The sequence below is a fragment of the Priapulus caudatus genome, unplaced genomic scaffold (assembly GCF_000485595.1).
Source record: "Priapulus caudatus unplaced genomic scaffold, Priapulus_caudatus-5.0.1 Scaffold2099, whole genome shotgun sequence".
In the NCBI taxonomy this organism is placed as follows: Eukaryota; Metazoa; Priapulida; class Priapulimorpha; order Priapulimorphida; family Priapulidae; genus Priapulus; species Priapulus caudatus.
Window position 1 is genome coordinate 44,924 of NW_014579160.1, and position 14,664 is coordinate 59,587.

The following is a 14,664-nucleotide window of genomic DNA, read 5'->3' on the forward strand; positions in this document are numbered from 1 at the left end:
CAGACGCCCTTATTTTCCTAGTCCACAAATGGACATTCCTATCATAGCTACATTTAGAAGGAAATTAAATGATTATTACGCTTCTTTTCATTGTTGTAAATAAATAATCTTGAAGACTATGAACTCTGGGAATGATTTATGTTTTAGTTGAGAATTTTGTCTCGTTGTTGATAAAAACAGACCGATGAAAATATTGCTGATGTTTACGTAACGGTCTGTCCCCTATAGACTTCAAGAACAAAATAACACCGCAACAAATTCTGCTGCACCCAATCCCCAAGTGAAACACGTTAAATATGTTGCCAACATTGTTCCTTCTCTGGTGTCTACAAACTTGTCAATGAACTATCATGTGACCAGTTAAAATCCATTTGTAAGAGTCAAGTCATCGTATCTGTTCCGTTTTCGTGTGTTACGTAATGTAACCTTATGACCCCAGTGTGAATTGGCTGTTTTGACTAAACTATGTTAATGAACACATACGTCATCAACATACGGGCACTTTCAACCTCGCAAGTTCATTTCACTGCCGGTGTTGTGGGAAGCGGATAGACACACGTGTTATTGGAATCTGTCCGAGTGTTACGTGAAATTTGTAAGTTACGTAAACAATGATTGTGATCCTAAATATCTACGATATTTGTGCAATTTACATTTGAATTTGAATTTGATGTATATTATGTACCTAGGCGTCTACTTAGTACTCTCTACTAGTATATATATATATTTACATCAAACAATGAAATGGTCTCTCTCGCCTTCATGTGCTCCCGCAGAAAGCCTAACCAATTCACCACCCATTCCTGATACTTTGTTTTTTTGTCGCCTTTGGCTGCCTGATGCAGCAGGCTTGACCAGTCAACTGTATTGTGTCCTGTTGTCCTTGGCTACTGTGGAGTTCCCACATGTACTGTAACTCGAGCAGTTCATCTCACCTGTGTTCAAGATCGGTCAACGCAAGCTTTTCATCCAGGCTCTTGAACGCTTTGTTAGTATTCGTAGCGCTCCCAGACTTATCATAAGTGACAATGTTACGTGCTTCCGGGGAGCAGACAATGAGATCAGAGAGTTACAACTACACTTAGACCAGTTAAAGGTTCGGTCTAACGGTGTCAAGTTTAAAACGAAATGGATGTTTGGACCTCCTGGAGGACCCCATCACCAAGGTACTGTAGAAAGAATGGTCCAGGAGACCAAGAAGTCGATGCGACATATGGTCCAAGCTGACAAGCTCACCTTCGTTGAATGGGAAACGATCTTCACTCAAATCACAGGATTACTCAATAGCCGACCACTAACTGCCTTGTCCTCATCTCCACTTGACGACCAGCCAATTACATCGAAACACTTCCTTATTGGAAGGGGCGATCTTCCGTGTCCACAAGCACCCTGTGAGGATTACATTGGCAATACCCGTAAGCGACTAATTTTCTCTAATTCCATGGTTGATGGGTTTTGGGAACAGTAGATGAGCAACATCCAGAGATTGTCACCACGACACAAGTGGTCATCAACTAGAGAGAACATTACAAAAGGTGACATTGTGCTTATTATTGATTATAACGCCAAACGCGGCCAGTGGAAAATGGCTGAAATAACTGAGGTGTACTATGGACAGGACAATCTCGTCAGAGCTGTTGAAGTGAAATTATCTGATGGACATGTGCTGAAACGTCCTATTACCAAACTGATCTTACTTATGAAGAACAATGAGAGACTTGATAATTAATCAGTGTGATGTGACTTGTGATGTATGATTCTAAAGTTTGTGTAACTGTAAAGTCCATTAATCTCGTTTTAAGGATCCTAAATATGAACTTTCATTTTGAGTTTATATAGTTGAATATCTTGTTTCTGAAAGCGAATTGTGGAGCGTTTAACTATTTAGTATGTGCCGATTAATATAGAATTACTAATTTTTTATCGACATCCCTGTCGTGTGATGTCACCTGGAATGTTATGACTTGTCTGATTTTCTATTCATGAAAGAGGTTTAATTTGTCTCGCCGCCGATAGATAGCTCTGTGGTGGGTTCAACATGGCATGTATGAACACGGTTGAAAAATATTAAACAGATTAAAGTTGGACAAAAACGTGTATTCGTCATGACTACAATCTAATTCTTCAACGTGGTGAACCCATAACAGCTGGCTCTTAGTAGTCTTCCTTTATGCAAGGGGGTGTCCAGTAGCCAGGTCGTCTCTCCATATAAGCAGACCAACTGCAGAGTGAGAGCAGTTGATCTACGAATTGCAGATATTGCACAGCTGGAGACATCACAGGGACACCTCCTCAACAGTTAATTAATGTTAATAAAATTATTATTAGATTTAATGCATTATCTATTTTTGCTCGTTTCAGAATCATATACACAAGATTTGCGAAACAAAATGTGTAGTGGACCGCCGGGGTAAAGGGATACGATTGGCTATACCATTAATCTCATTAACAAACTATTTCATGGTAAGAATGAAGGAAATTGCTTGTCGTTTCCATGAACCAGTTTAGAAAATTTCCAGTGAAAATTGAATTGATTACTGCCCAGTGGGCAGCAGCACCTCGAGTCGACATGGTATATTGGTCTATTAAATCTGAAGCTGACAAAATCAGAATTAGAGATGTTTATTGGAATATATTTGCATATGGGACTTGTAATGATGTCTCAGATAGGTAGTTACTGGTCTAATGCTTTTAGATATCCACCGATAGCAGGTATACAGGATGGCAATCATGTTAATTTCATCATAACCATGCTCATCGGCTCTAAATGACCTACAAGGTGTTAATGAGCCGTTACACCCCAATTCATCATCAACTCAACTTGCAATGGAATGCTACATCGTAAAAAATATTTGGTCCTTATAAAACAGTTAACCGTTGTTATGATTATTTAGGTTTTCCCCTATATTATTGTGTATTACATACAAATATGTACTCTTCTTAACAGGTGTATGACAGACTTCAGCCTCTTGGAGTTTGTGTATCCCACATGGTGACATCAGACGTCATGGAGGAGATCAACAGGCACTTCAAAGATGAACTTGTTGACTCCGTGAAGCAGGGGAAGAAACTCCGACTTGTTGGGGACAATGTCAATTTCACCGTAGATGTAATCCACTTCAGAAATGACAAGAAAAAACACATGGAACACTGGTTTGGATCCATGGTTTGGAGTACAAGTGCGAAAACTGCGCACTTGTCGGTGAGGACCTTCAAACACAGCCGAGCTTCTACTCAGTATACGTAAAAGAGCCTGGCACAACTACAAAACAGGAATTGGCAACTCAGACCAAGGCTGAGCAACCCTCAGGCTCAGACAACACCGAAAACCATGAAAACATCAAGGAACTTGATGCTACTAGAGAAATCCCTCAGCAACGCTATTGAACGAGCATTCGAGTGCTCAATCAAGGCATGGGACCCAATAGTCAAAATGATGGCCGACATGCAGCCAGGATTCAGGTCCTCCATCGCGGATTTAAATAAAGAAAAGAGAACCCTAATTAAAATAGGTAACAAGATCGATGCTTCTACGGACTGCCAAACCAACATTGACAGCAAACTACATCACCTCGAACAACTAACCCAGCAGAACATTCAAATCTCAAAAGGTACTAACAGTCTAACACCCAACTAGAAGGGATAAAACGCCAAGTCAGCAATCTAGAGATGCAAGAACAATAACCCAGAGGTGAGAACAGTGGACAGCCAAAAGCGCATCACAACCGCCTTGATCAGGCTATTATTCAATAGGTCTGACTTCCCTGAGTCTAAGTAACGGCTGAATGCACTGAAGAATGGTGAACATCAAATGAAGGCTAGTGACTTTATATTGCTAAGATATTTTTGGCTGTGCCAACTGTGTTTCGCAAACGCCGTACAATCGGGGGTACTGAGGAATGCGTCAGTGACGGACTTTCAGGAAGGGGAGCAACAAGACAATGTTTGGGTCTTCACCGTAGTCTCGCACAAAACTACAAACACTCGCAGCCCAGCTAAAGTGGTGATTGCGAAATTCTGCGTATCATCATGGGTGTTTATGTGAACAAGTGTCTTGCAACGTGCGTTCTCAGCTGCAGTGGAAAGGATCGGTTCCTTTTTCCTAACCTTAATGAGCAAACAATTTCAAGTAACAGACTTGCTGCTTTCATTCTTTTCTCCCAGCATGCATGTATAATGTAACATTTGCAATGCCAGAATGCACGAGAAAGCGTCATTTCAATATTGAAAATAAACAAATGATCTGTTCTGGAAGGGGGTGTCCAGTAGCCAGGTCGTCTCACCATATACGCAGACCAAATGCAGAGTGGGAGCAGTTGATCTACGAAATGCAGATATTGGCTTGAATAAACATAATCAAAAATGAATCTGTTGCGAATGGAACTTGCACTGGGCGTTAGGCTCATTCACGGCTCTAGGTATTGTCTTTTCAGTAGATATAGATAACATGGTCAAATTAAATTACAAAGATAAAATTCGAGAAATTACCCATCTTCTGTCTGCTTGGCAAACCCGGCCTCTCACAGTTCTCGGCAGACTCTGCATTTTGAAATCTTTAGTTGTTCAAAAATCAGTTTGCTACATTACCAAACCTCAGCCAGGACGTTATTAAACAGTTCAATCAAATTTGCTTTAGGTTTCTGTAGAAAATTAGATAGAGGAAAAATAAATAGAGACCAAATAGTTTAAGATTATATCAATGGAGGCATTCGAATGATAAATATTCAATATTATTTACATGCAATGAAGATCACTACTATTCAAAACCTATTGTTGGAAAATAATATCCTGGGAAAATTGTTACATGCTAATCTACCAAACAACAATACTGATGTTTTACTCTACGGCAGTAAGAGACTGCAGCGTCTAGCTAATAGAATACCTAATCTGTTCTGGAGAGACGTGTTTCAGGCATGGGCATCATTTGTACATAATAACTATCCAAATAATTTGCTGTATTTTAAAACGGAAAATATATATCTGCCTGTAAACTATCAACATTGGAAAAACAGAAATATCAAGTATATCAATGACCTAATGTTAGGTTCCAACAAATTTCTCTCTCTCGCAGAATTTCAACAGAAATTCAACTTTAACGTTTATTTTATTGAATATTTTGGGATAATTAGTTCTGTCAAAAAATACCATACAAACTGCAAAACTGAATGGCCCACTACCTCGCATCCTGAATTTATTTTGCTTTTCATACCAAACCGTTTTTTAATTGTTACCAAATATAGAAAAAGTTGCAGAGCAATTTATGATACCTTTATTTCCCAAAATACCCCTGTTCAAAAGTCCTCCATCAAGTGGAATACCTGTTTACAATTAAATCTAGGATCCAAAGTTTAATATTCAAGCAACATTCTTAGATGTATTTAGAGTACATAAAGCAATACCAGTTGAATGTTTAAACCAAATCAAAACTTGAAGTATATCTTTTATTTGGCTGTGGTCGTCCCCCATGTACACCAGCAGTTCATCGCTATATATGGCACCAAAAGGCTGTTAGAAGAATTTTATAGAATTTTCAATAATACACAAATATCTAGGCGGGGTCGGGTTAGCAAAGATAAGCATAGGCTAGAGACTAATATTCATTTAGAAAACGAAAAATGGGAACTTTTTTATCGGTTGCCGTTTCAGACTTCAATGGACACAACCCTCAGGTACTTCCAATACCGAATCCTGCAGAGAATACTTACAACAAATCGCTTTTTATTTATAATTAAGATTATAGATCATGATCGGTGTTCTTTTTGTAATGTTGCCAGTGAATCACTTGTGCATTTACTTGTAGAATGTAAATATGTAACTGATGTCTGGCAAGCACTGCACGCTTGGTTGGTCAAAAATGGATATACACACTTGGAACAGTTTTCTAAATAGTTAATTATACTGTGGAATAGAGATTGGAAGCCATAGTTAATTTATGTATACAGATAGCTAAGCTTGCTATATATAGATGTAAACTGAATAATTCCAGACCAACCATCGCTGCAGTGAAAGCCAACATCAAATATATGATGGATATAGAAAAATATATTGCACAAACAAATAACAATATGAACAAGTTTTATGGTAAATGGGCTGCTTTATTTCACAGCTTACAATAAAACAATATACTACTCTACTGTATATGACTACAAAAGGTAAGCCAACATGCGCAAGGTGCAGAACTTTGTTGAATTAGTAGCCGTGGCCTCTGTACAGTAACTTATTATAATTTACCGCCTATAATTTGCTTGTTTACTATATGTAATGTATACATCGTACTGCATTTTGTTGGTGATTTTATCTCGTATAATCCGTACTTATAATCTTCCCCAATTTTTTAATATGATCCAAAATATGCTTTGAATATGTTCTTATTATTGTGCAAATTTCTGTATGTGTCTACATATTTGATCAGCTATATGTGTAAATATATGTACTTGTGTCAAATCTGGAAATATAAAAAAATAATAAAAAAAAGATAAAGAAAAAAAGAAGAAGATATATGTATATACATTATGTACAACGTGCGCCCGAGTGTGCGCGTGCGTCTGTGCGTGCGTGTTTACGTGTATATATGTGTACATGTGTGTGCGTGCGCGTGTTTGTGGGCGTGCGCATGTATGTGTAAGTATATATGTATGTAACTGCCGAGGTCAGCAGTAGACATGTAGGTGCTGAATCAGTTTTACATCTACTGTATTAGGTTTTGTTTTGCCACGTCATGTGTGCCCATTTGGTCTTTGCTATCTTCAGTTCCTGCACGAGGCCATCTTTCTCCTTCTGCAACTTCCCCACCTCAGATTCAAGGCCATTCACTGCCGTGTCGTACTTATTCCTGATGGACGTCATGCGATCGTCGTTCATCGCAGCCTTCATGACGAGCTCTTCCTTGAGCGCGAGCGCAGAGTTCAGGTCTCGCAGGTCCCTGGTGAGCTTGTAACGGTGGAAACTGCACCAATAGGAGAAGCCAGGAGAATAAAAATGATGTCTGATGAATTGGGCTGCCACTGGAAACTCCTTCTCATACTGCTTAGACAAGAACTTGAGACCATAGTTGGCACAGCCTGGTGATGATGCCGCTCCAAATAGATGGACCTTCATCCTATATTCCATAGGCTCCTGCGTCAAATCACCATTTTTCCACCACAGGAATCTAAGGTAGTCTCTGTCTTCAGCATTAACCATAAACTGGTGGAACATCCTTTCTATGTCGCAAGCTATGGCTATTTGATGCTTCCTAAAGTGTAACAGTGCGCATGCGTAATTAGTATTGAAGTTGTTTATTTAGGAATCACCCACGCGCACATAGTATATTCAGCGCACATAGTATATTCATGAATGAACGCGTTTGTACGCTAGCCAGCCAGCTAGCCGCTCAAGATAAGCGCGAGTCGTGTGTGCGCCTTAGACCACGTATGTTAAATCTGGTTGCAGTTGACAGCTATACTACGAGCAGTGTGTACGCTCCTTAAGCTGTGTATGTAGCGACACGCGCCTTGCTATCTTTGACATATATACACAAGATAGCGCGAGTAACTGTGTCGCCTTAGGACATGTATAGTTGGAAGCTTCGAGAACAAGCCGCCTTGGGTGTGACCGTCGATGGTTCCTACGTTACCATAGGAACAGCTGTCGCACGAATACGTGTATCATTTATGCATGTCACCACGCTTTAATTGGCTTATGCGTGTGACGCTAGGTTATGTGTTTACATTAATTACTGCATATAATATGTATACAGGCATCTATGTATGTGTGTATACGCTGGATATGATACATATGAAGTATGATATATATGTATATTTGTATGTGTACGGATGGTACACCAAGACCAATTAGCCTGTACATTCCGTACTAATGTGTAGACATAATTAACATAGTATATGGGGTGACACCAACGTAAATATAGGCACGTCTAATTAGCACAGTGTACGGTGTTGAATGTAACATATTATATGTGTATAGGAAACACCGCCTATGCTATAACACAGTCCCTATGCTACAAGCAGCGTGGCCTCCGCCGGCTTCCTGTTGACTACCCCAAGAGGACGTAAAGATGGTAGATTAACGCTAAAACGGATGGTAGCCAGTACCACGAAAACATTGTAATCTTGGTGTGGTCATTTACCGAGCCCTGGATAAAACAGTACTTTTTAGCACAGGCGGACTCGGGAGAGACAGAAGACACGACCCCTAGTGTGGAATATAAGATGTAATTAGGTGACAGTTTTGACATATTGTGACACAGTAGTGCCAACCTGTTGAATAGAAATAAATCCATTATAGGCACCATAACTGGGGTCACCGGCGCACGGCACACGTCGCTATATAAGTAGGGACCGTCTCTTTTGAACAGTAACCTTTGGCTCGTGCTACAGACGATGTGTGACCGTGTGCTCTGGTCGTAGTTCAGTACACTACGTGTGTAGCTAGTGTGCAGAGTCTGCCAAATCTGCGCTTTCTTTTTACCGTGTTTTGTGTGCATATGTAATTAGGTACTATATTTGATATGCGAATATAGCCTTTGATTTGGTGAATAATTAATGAGGCACTTTTATATGTGAACCAGCCTCAAGCACATGTTACCTATGCGTAAAGTAAACTTAGTACGTCAACACCACTTCGATTCTTCAGCTTATTTCTTATGGTGACTTCTCCTCAAGTAGTTCTTCAACTAGCGCGACGGGACCTGCGACTACAAGGAACAACACGCGGCGCACGCAAGGCTAACCACGAACAGTAGCATTATACGATCACGAGATCTGTACTAGATTTCAAAAGCGGCACAGAACTCCCACCAACGTATTTGTTAAGTCAGGACCACTCAGGAGATGATCATTCAGGGCGACCCCTTGACACTGACTCGAACAGTCAAACACTACTCGTATTTTGCCGGGTTTCTTTGGATGGTATACTCCGTGGTGAGGAAGATACCAAACCTCGCGCCTTTCCTCACATCTGTGGTGCTTCTTCCGCCTCCCCATTTTCAAATGATTCCCTGGACGAATAACGATAACCAGCTCTCTCCTGTCGTCCAGAAGAGACTGCAGGTGTCTCTTAGCCTCACGTGTGCATGTTGGGCGCCATGTAACTGCCGAGGTCAGCAGTAGACATGTAGGTGCTGAATCAGTTTTACATCTACTGTAATTTAGGTTTTGTTTTGGGGCGCACGTCATGTGTGGCCCATTTGGTCTACCTGTACATTTTGTGCGGACCTGAATTACTATGTGCTCAAGAACGCCATATTTGATGCCCACGTACGCACTTTCACGCTGGTATTAATCAATGGCTGATATTACAGTTACTCTGAGGCATCTTTGGTAAGGAATTAGTGTGGTCACTTGGTTGATTACATGATGTAGATTGTAATAACGTGAAACTATTGCAGTAATTGTAATTTATCTAAGTGAATTTATGTGCTACATTTACGTATGTGGTCAAACAGGCCATTGTCCGTTTGGAATATTTCTTACTGTTAGTAACTACCGTATGAATTTGTTACAGTGTTGGCTTGCACTTATAAGATATTTGAGGGCTATAATGTGCATTTTGGTTACCCCAATTTTCGTAATTAAGCTTTATGTGGATGTGCAGAAGATAAACATTGCCTGTTGACTTAATGTAACTTAATATTGATAATATCGTTGGTTACAGTCACATACTCCTCGCCATGCTCAGCTGATCAGGATTGAAAGTTGGATAAAGGTTTAGCCTGGTCTAGAGGCCGCGAACGGTAGGTTATGTGTAATTAATTGTTATGATCCATAATTATGTTCTATGTTACTGATATATTGTAAAATAAAGAATGGGAATGTATATGTTATAGAAATCATGTATGAACATATGTCAGAAGAATTGTTCTCATGTATAGTAATGTCTGTTTGGTATAGTATAGTCTGTACTTTATAGCTAAAGGAAGACATTGTTAACCCTCTTCTTATTTAATTATCTTTTGGTTGTTTTCTAGTTTTCACGGTGTGAATAAACATCATACTAGCATCAGTAAGAAGCGCGAGTCTGTTTTTTGGTTCGAAGACTCAGCAGCGCCTCGAGGCCAAGAGGCCAGATTTAGGAGTGCTTATTTTCAAATGGAAGACTGAAGCAAAGTTGACAAGAAGACGACTGCAAGGCTCAATCATAGGAAAGACGCTTTAATGAAGATATTAGACCATAAGTCACGTACAGCGTCTCCAATTGGTTATACAAAGATATGAAGAGATGCGTGCAAGCTACTACCACGCTGCGCCTGAAGGTACTGCGACGGTTGATTGGCCAGTACAGATTTTCTGAGATATTAGGGAGCTCATCACAAACGACTTGGGCGATGATGAAGATTCGGATACCTTTCAACCCCAGAAGATCGCCATATTCAAAACGTAAGAGATCGCTTAGATAAGAAGGCTAATCCTCTGTGTTTGTTTCGAGTGTCACGAGAATCAAAGACTCCAGTCCAGCTGCGTACGACCTCAGTGCCATCTGTAGACCTGGCCACTCTGCTTCAGGCCTTTCAAGAGAGTATCTCTCTTGGAAGACTACCCGTTCCAGAGCCCAGCATTTTCAGCGGTGATGCCATCAGTTCCCGCGGAATGGGAAAACTCGTTTCTGGCCCTCATAGACCGAAAGAACATTGGAACAGCAGACAAGCTGTTCTATTGAGAAAATATACTGCTGGACCTGCGGCAAAAATGATTCAAGGAGCATTTCTGAGATCGGATGAGGCAGCCTACCAAGATGCCTGGTCGAAGTTAGTCATGCGATATGGTGATCCATTCATTATACAGAGAGCCTTTAGAGAGAAGATCGCTCAGTGGCCAAGGTGAGAGAAAGGGATGGAAGGCCCTTCGTGATTTTCCGATTTTTTGAACTCATGTAACGAGGCAATACCTCATGTTAAGGCCTGTCAGTATTGAACGACTGTGAGGAAAAATAGAAGATATTTGCAGAAGCTGCCAGAGTGGATTGTAAGACGTTGGAACAGGCAAGTCACCTACGCGTTGAGAGAGCAAAGAGTTCCGTCTTTCAAGGTATTCTGCAACTTTCTAACAGATGAGGCGGAAGTGGCTTGCAATCCAATGACGCAGTTCATTTCCCACCAACAAGAGAAGGAACCGAAAGTGAGAGTGCTGGCTACAGGTACCGCTGGCGGCGATGCAGCTCCGCTTCGGACAGTGGTCGACGCCCCAGAAGTCAAGGGTCTGTCACCCCTCTCTTCAATTTGTACATTTTGCAAGGACTCTCATTCTCTCCATAAATGCACGCGTTTTGCAGGTAAACCCATGGAAGATAAAAAGCGATTTATCTTAGCAAATCAACTCTGTTTTGCCTGTCTACGACATGGGCACATCTTCACTCTTGTAACGACCCTGTTACAAGGCTTCCCCCATCCCCGACGCGACGCGATCGCCTAGCGACGCGAAGCGGAGGTATTGATTGAACAGCGTTGCCCCTGGCAACCAGAGGCAATCAATACAGCCGCACGTGGCCGCAGTTATGGCTGCCGCAGTTAAGATGGCTGCCGAGTGTCGCGATAATGGGGTGCTAGCTAATTGAGGCATTAACTCTACGGACGTGAGGTGACTGCAATATATTTGGCATAGCGCTATAGCATTGACCATATTATGACGATAATGCGAGCTGACACTAAATGTTCAGCCATGCATGTATTCTAGTCCAAGTGGCTTAGTTGCCGCTAATCAGGCGTGAATTCCATCAACGCCGAAAGCGGCGGCCATGTTCAGCGCGCGTGACGCGTTCCTGCGAATAGACGGCGCCACCTCCTGGAGGGTGGTGGCACAGAATAGCGGGTCTTTCCCGTTAGGTGCCGCCACCATCCAGAGCAAAGGTGGTGAAGCCAAGCGGAAGCCAACCGAACGCAGATGAGACGGACGCGGTGATTGGCGCACGCGGCACGTGGCTGAGCATGCACCGCGCGCGTGGCGACGCCTATATAAACTGCTGCACGAGCAGAAATCGAGGAATTCGCTCCCGACTCCAGACGCGACCGCTTGTACCTTGTAACAGTGCAGTATTGAATCTAAATTAAACATCAGTCATGGTATATATTCTCTGATTGGCTTCTCTTATCTATGTATTGGCGAAACATAACATAGCAAACAACAATAGTCAAGTAGCGTTAACCTCAACGTTACACTCTCAACTGGGAAGAAATCCAAGTTCATTCTACCATATATCGGATTCATCATTGGTCAGCTGTTACCAAAAAAAGAAAAGTTTGTCGGTGTTCCCACTACTTGTGGGAGTCCAACTCTGGCTGGCTGGATGTAGGCGTGAGGTAAATGATTTACTTGAAGTCACAATACAAAATAAATGCAATCCAATGAACTCCTAGACACATTGTATCATAGATTACATGTCTTCACGTAGTTGCGGCTGTGCAAGTCTGGAAACTTTTGTTCATGCAAGATGAACTATAGCATGTAAACAGAAATACACATAAATGTAGGACAACAACATAGTCAAAGTGTCAATATCTGAGTTTTCACCAATTGGTAATCATCATTCTCTATGGTGATGGGCTATCCTGTGAGAGAGTGAACGATGCCAAGTGCGCCAGGATCAGTTGTGCAAACCCAATGGGGCGCCTTGATGGGATCGAGCCACAGATTCAGGAATGGCATAGACGTGCAATACATTTGAATGTATGTTTGTTAATTTTAAATGATCAATGTTTATGTGACCAATATATTACGTTCAAGTTTTACTCATAGGGAATATTTGATTGTGTGCATAGTGCAGGTCATAAAAAAGGATTTCGATACATCACTCAACTTGTTGTTTAAGGGTTGAGTGGAGATTGTTGTAGATACATATATATTGACCTAAATGTTGTGTTGTATCTACAGGACATCTATGCTAGTCTGTTCAGTGGGAAGAGTGCCAGAGACAAGGGGACATTATTCTACATGAAAAGTCGTTTCCGACATAGAAATATCAGCTCGAATGTAATGCACTGCTTCAACTATGCCTCCGAATTCATGAGATTCACCACAAAGGCATATACTGTGGCTGCTGCCTGTAGCTTCCTTGGCCTGGATGCACCAGATGACAGCCTACCCAGCCAACCCTCAGAACCACATGACTTAGAGAGCATTTGCTCTTGAACACTGCCAAACATGTTGTGGGAATTGCATTATGCCCGCCTGATGCCTCCTGCATTATCAATGCTGCAACTGAGGAGCATGAGTCGAAGTACTGCATCTGCCATGAAGAACTCGAGGATGCACAGATGGTGAAATGCGAAAACAATAAGTGCCGGAGGTGCCAGTGGTTCCATCTCGAGTGCATTGACCTGGCTGAAGATGACCTGCCAGACGGGGATTGGTTTTGCAGTCAACACTGCAAGTGTCAGTTTTGCAGTCAAAAAGATGAAGACGGCCAAGCCTTCAGCCACAGAGGACCACAAATTCGAATATAGCAAAGCTGTTCTTTGGTACGGTTTGGGGGACTCTGTAAGAACAGATGCAGTTAGGCAGAGAGATTGAAACAGGATCCTTATGCAACAGCTCTCTTGCCAGTTCCCCACTTGGTCGCTTGGCGCAGCACTGTTGCCAGACTTCCGGTAAGTTGGACTCCAGATAGCCATGCAGTGACAGTGATTTCCTTATACATCAATCATTTTCAACCATCTACTATTGACTTGTTTTCCTGAGGATATTGTGTGAATACAACCTAAGTGAGTAGATAATACATCCCTTTTCCAAAATGTTGGGTTATTTGAGAGTAATAACGTCTGGATCATCACATAATACCAGGATAAACTTGGAGCTTTTCTCTCTGACGTGGGCCAAGCATTGTGTACAGTGGGGAGCATTGAATAATGTCGGTGATCCGATCTTTGTTTACGTTTTTGCCAGGCTTGCCAGGCAGCTAATTTGCGTCAGAATAGCAACTATTAAAGTCATTATCAATTGACTGGATGATGTAGAACCTACTTATAAGTTTATTAGCTACTTTGATCTGTGGAAGGAAGTAAAATGCCTTACTGAAAAACACATGTTTGCGTACTCAGCGGATTAGCATGCTGTCAATACACGTGTGGCAATTGGAGGGGTCGTCTCAAAATTACTGATAGTCTAAATACAGCATTAGTCTGTTAGTATTTGATTATGTTGTATATTAGATCTACATGTAAATAAAACAAGTCTGTGCTTTTCTTTGCAGAATGGATGAAGAAGTACAGGTAGATGTAGGTGATTTTCATACATGGACCAACAAGAAACTGTCAGAATGGCTGGGAAAACATCCAGGTGCCAAGAAGACAGGCGCAAGGGATGCACTGCTGAACAGAGTACAACACATAATAAACCATGGACCACCGTAAATAAAAATTAATGAAACTATTTAATAAACTCCGCAATAGTGCAATATGTATAACAATTAAAATTAATGTACTCCTGTTGTAGCTCAAATTACCAAGTTACCAAACTTCATAGAAACCAAGTTACCAAACTTCATAGCAAATACTGGTACATAATTTACTGGTACATGTACATAATTTACTGGTACATGTACATAATTTACTGGTACATGTACATAATTTACTGGTACATGTACATAATTTACTGGTACATAATACTGGTACCTAATACTGGTACCTAATACTTGTACATAATACTGGTACCTAATACTTGTACATAATACTGGTAC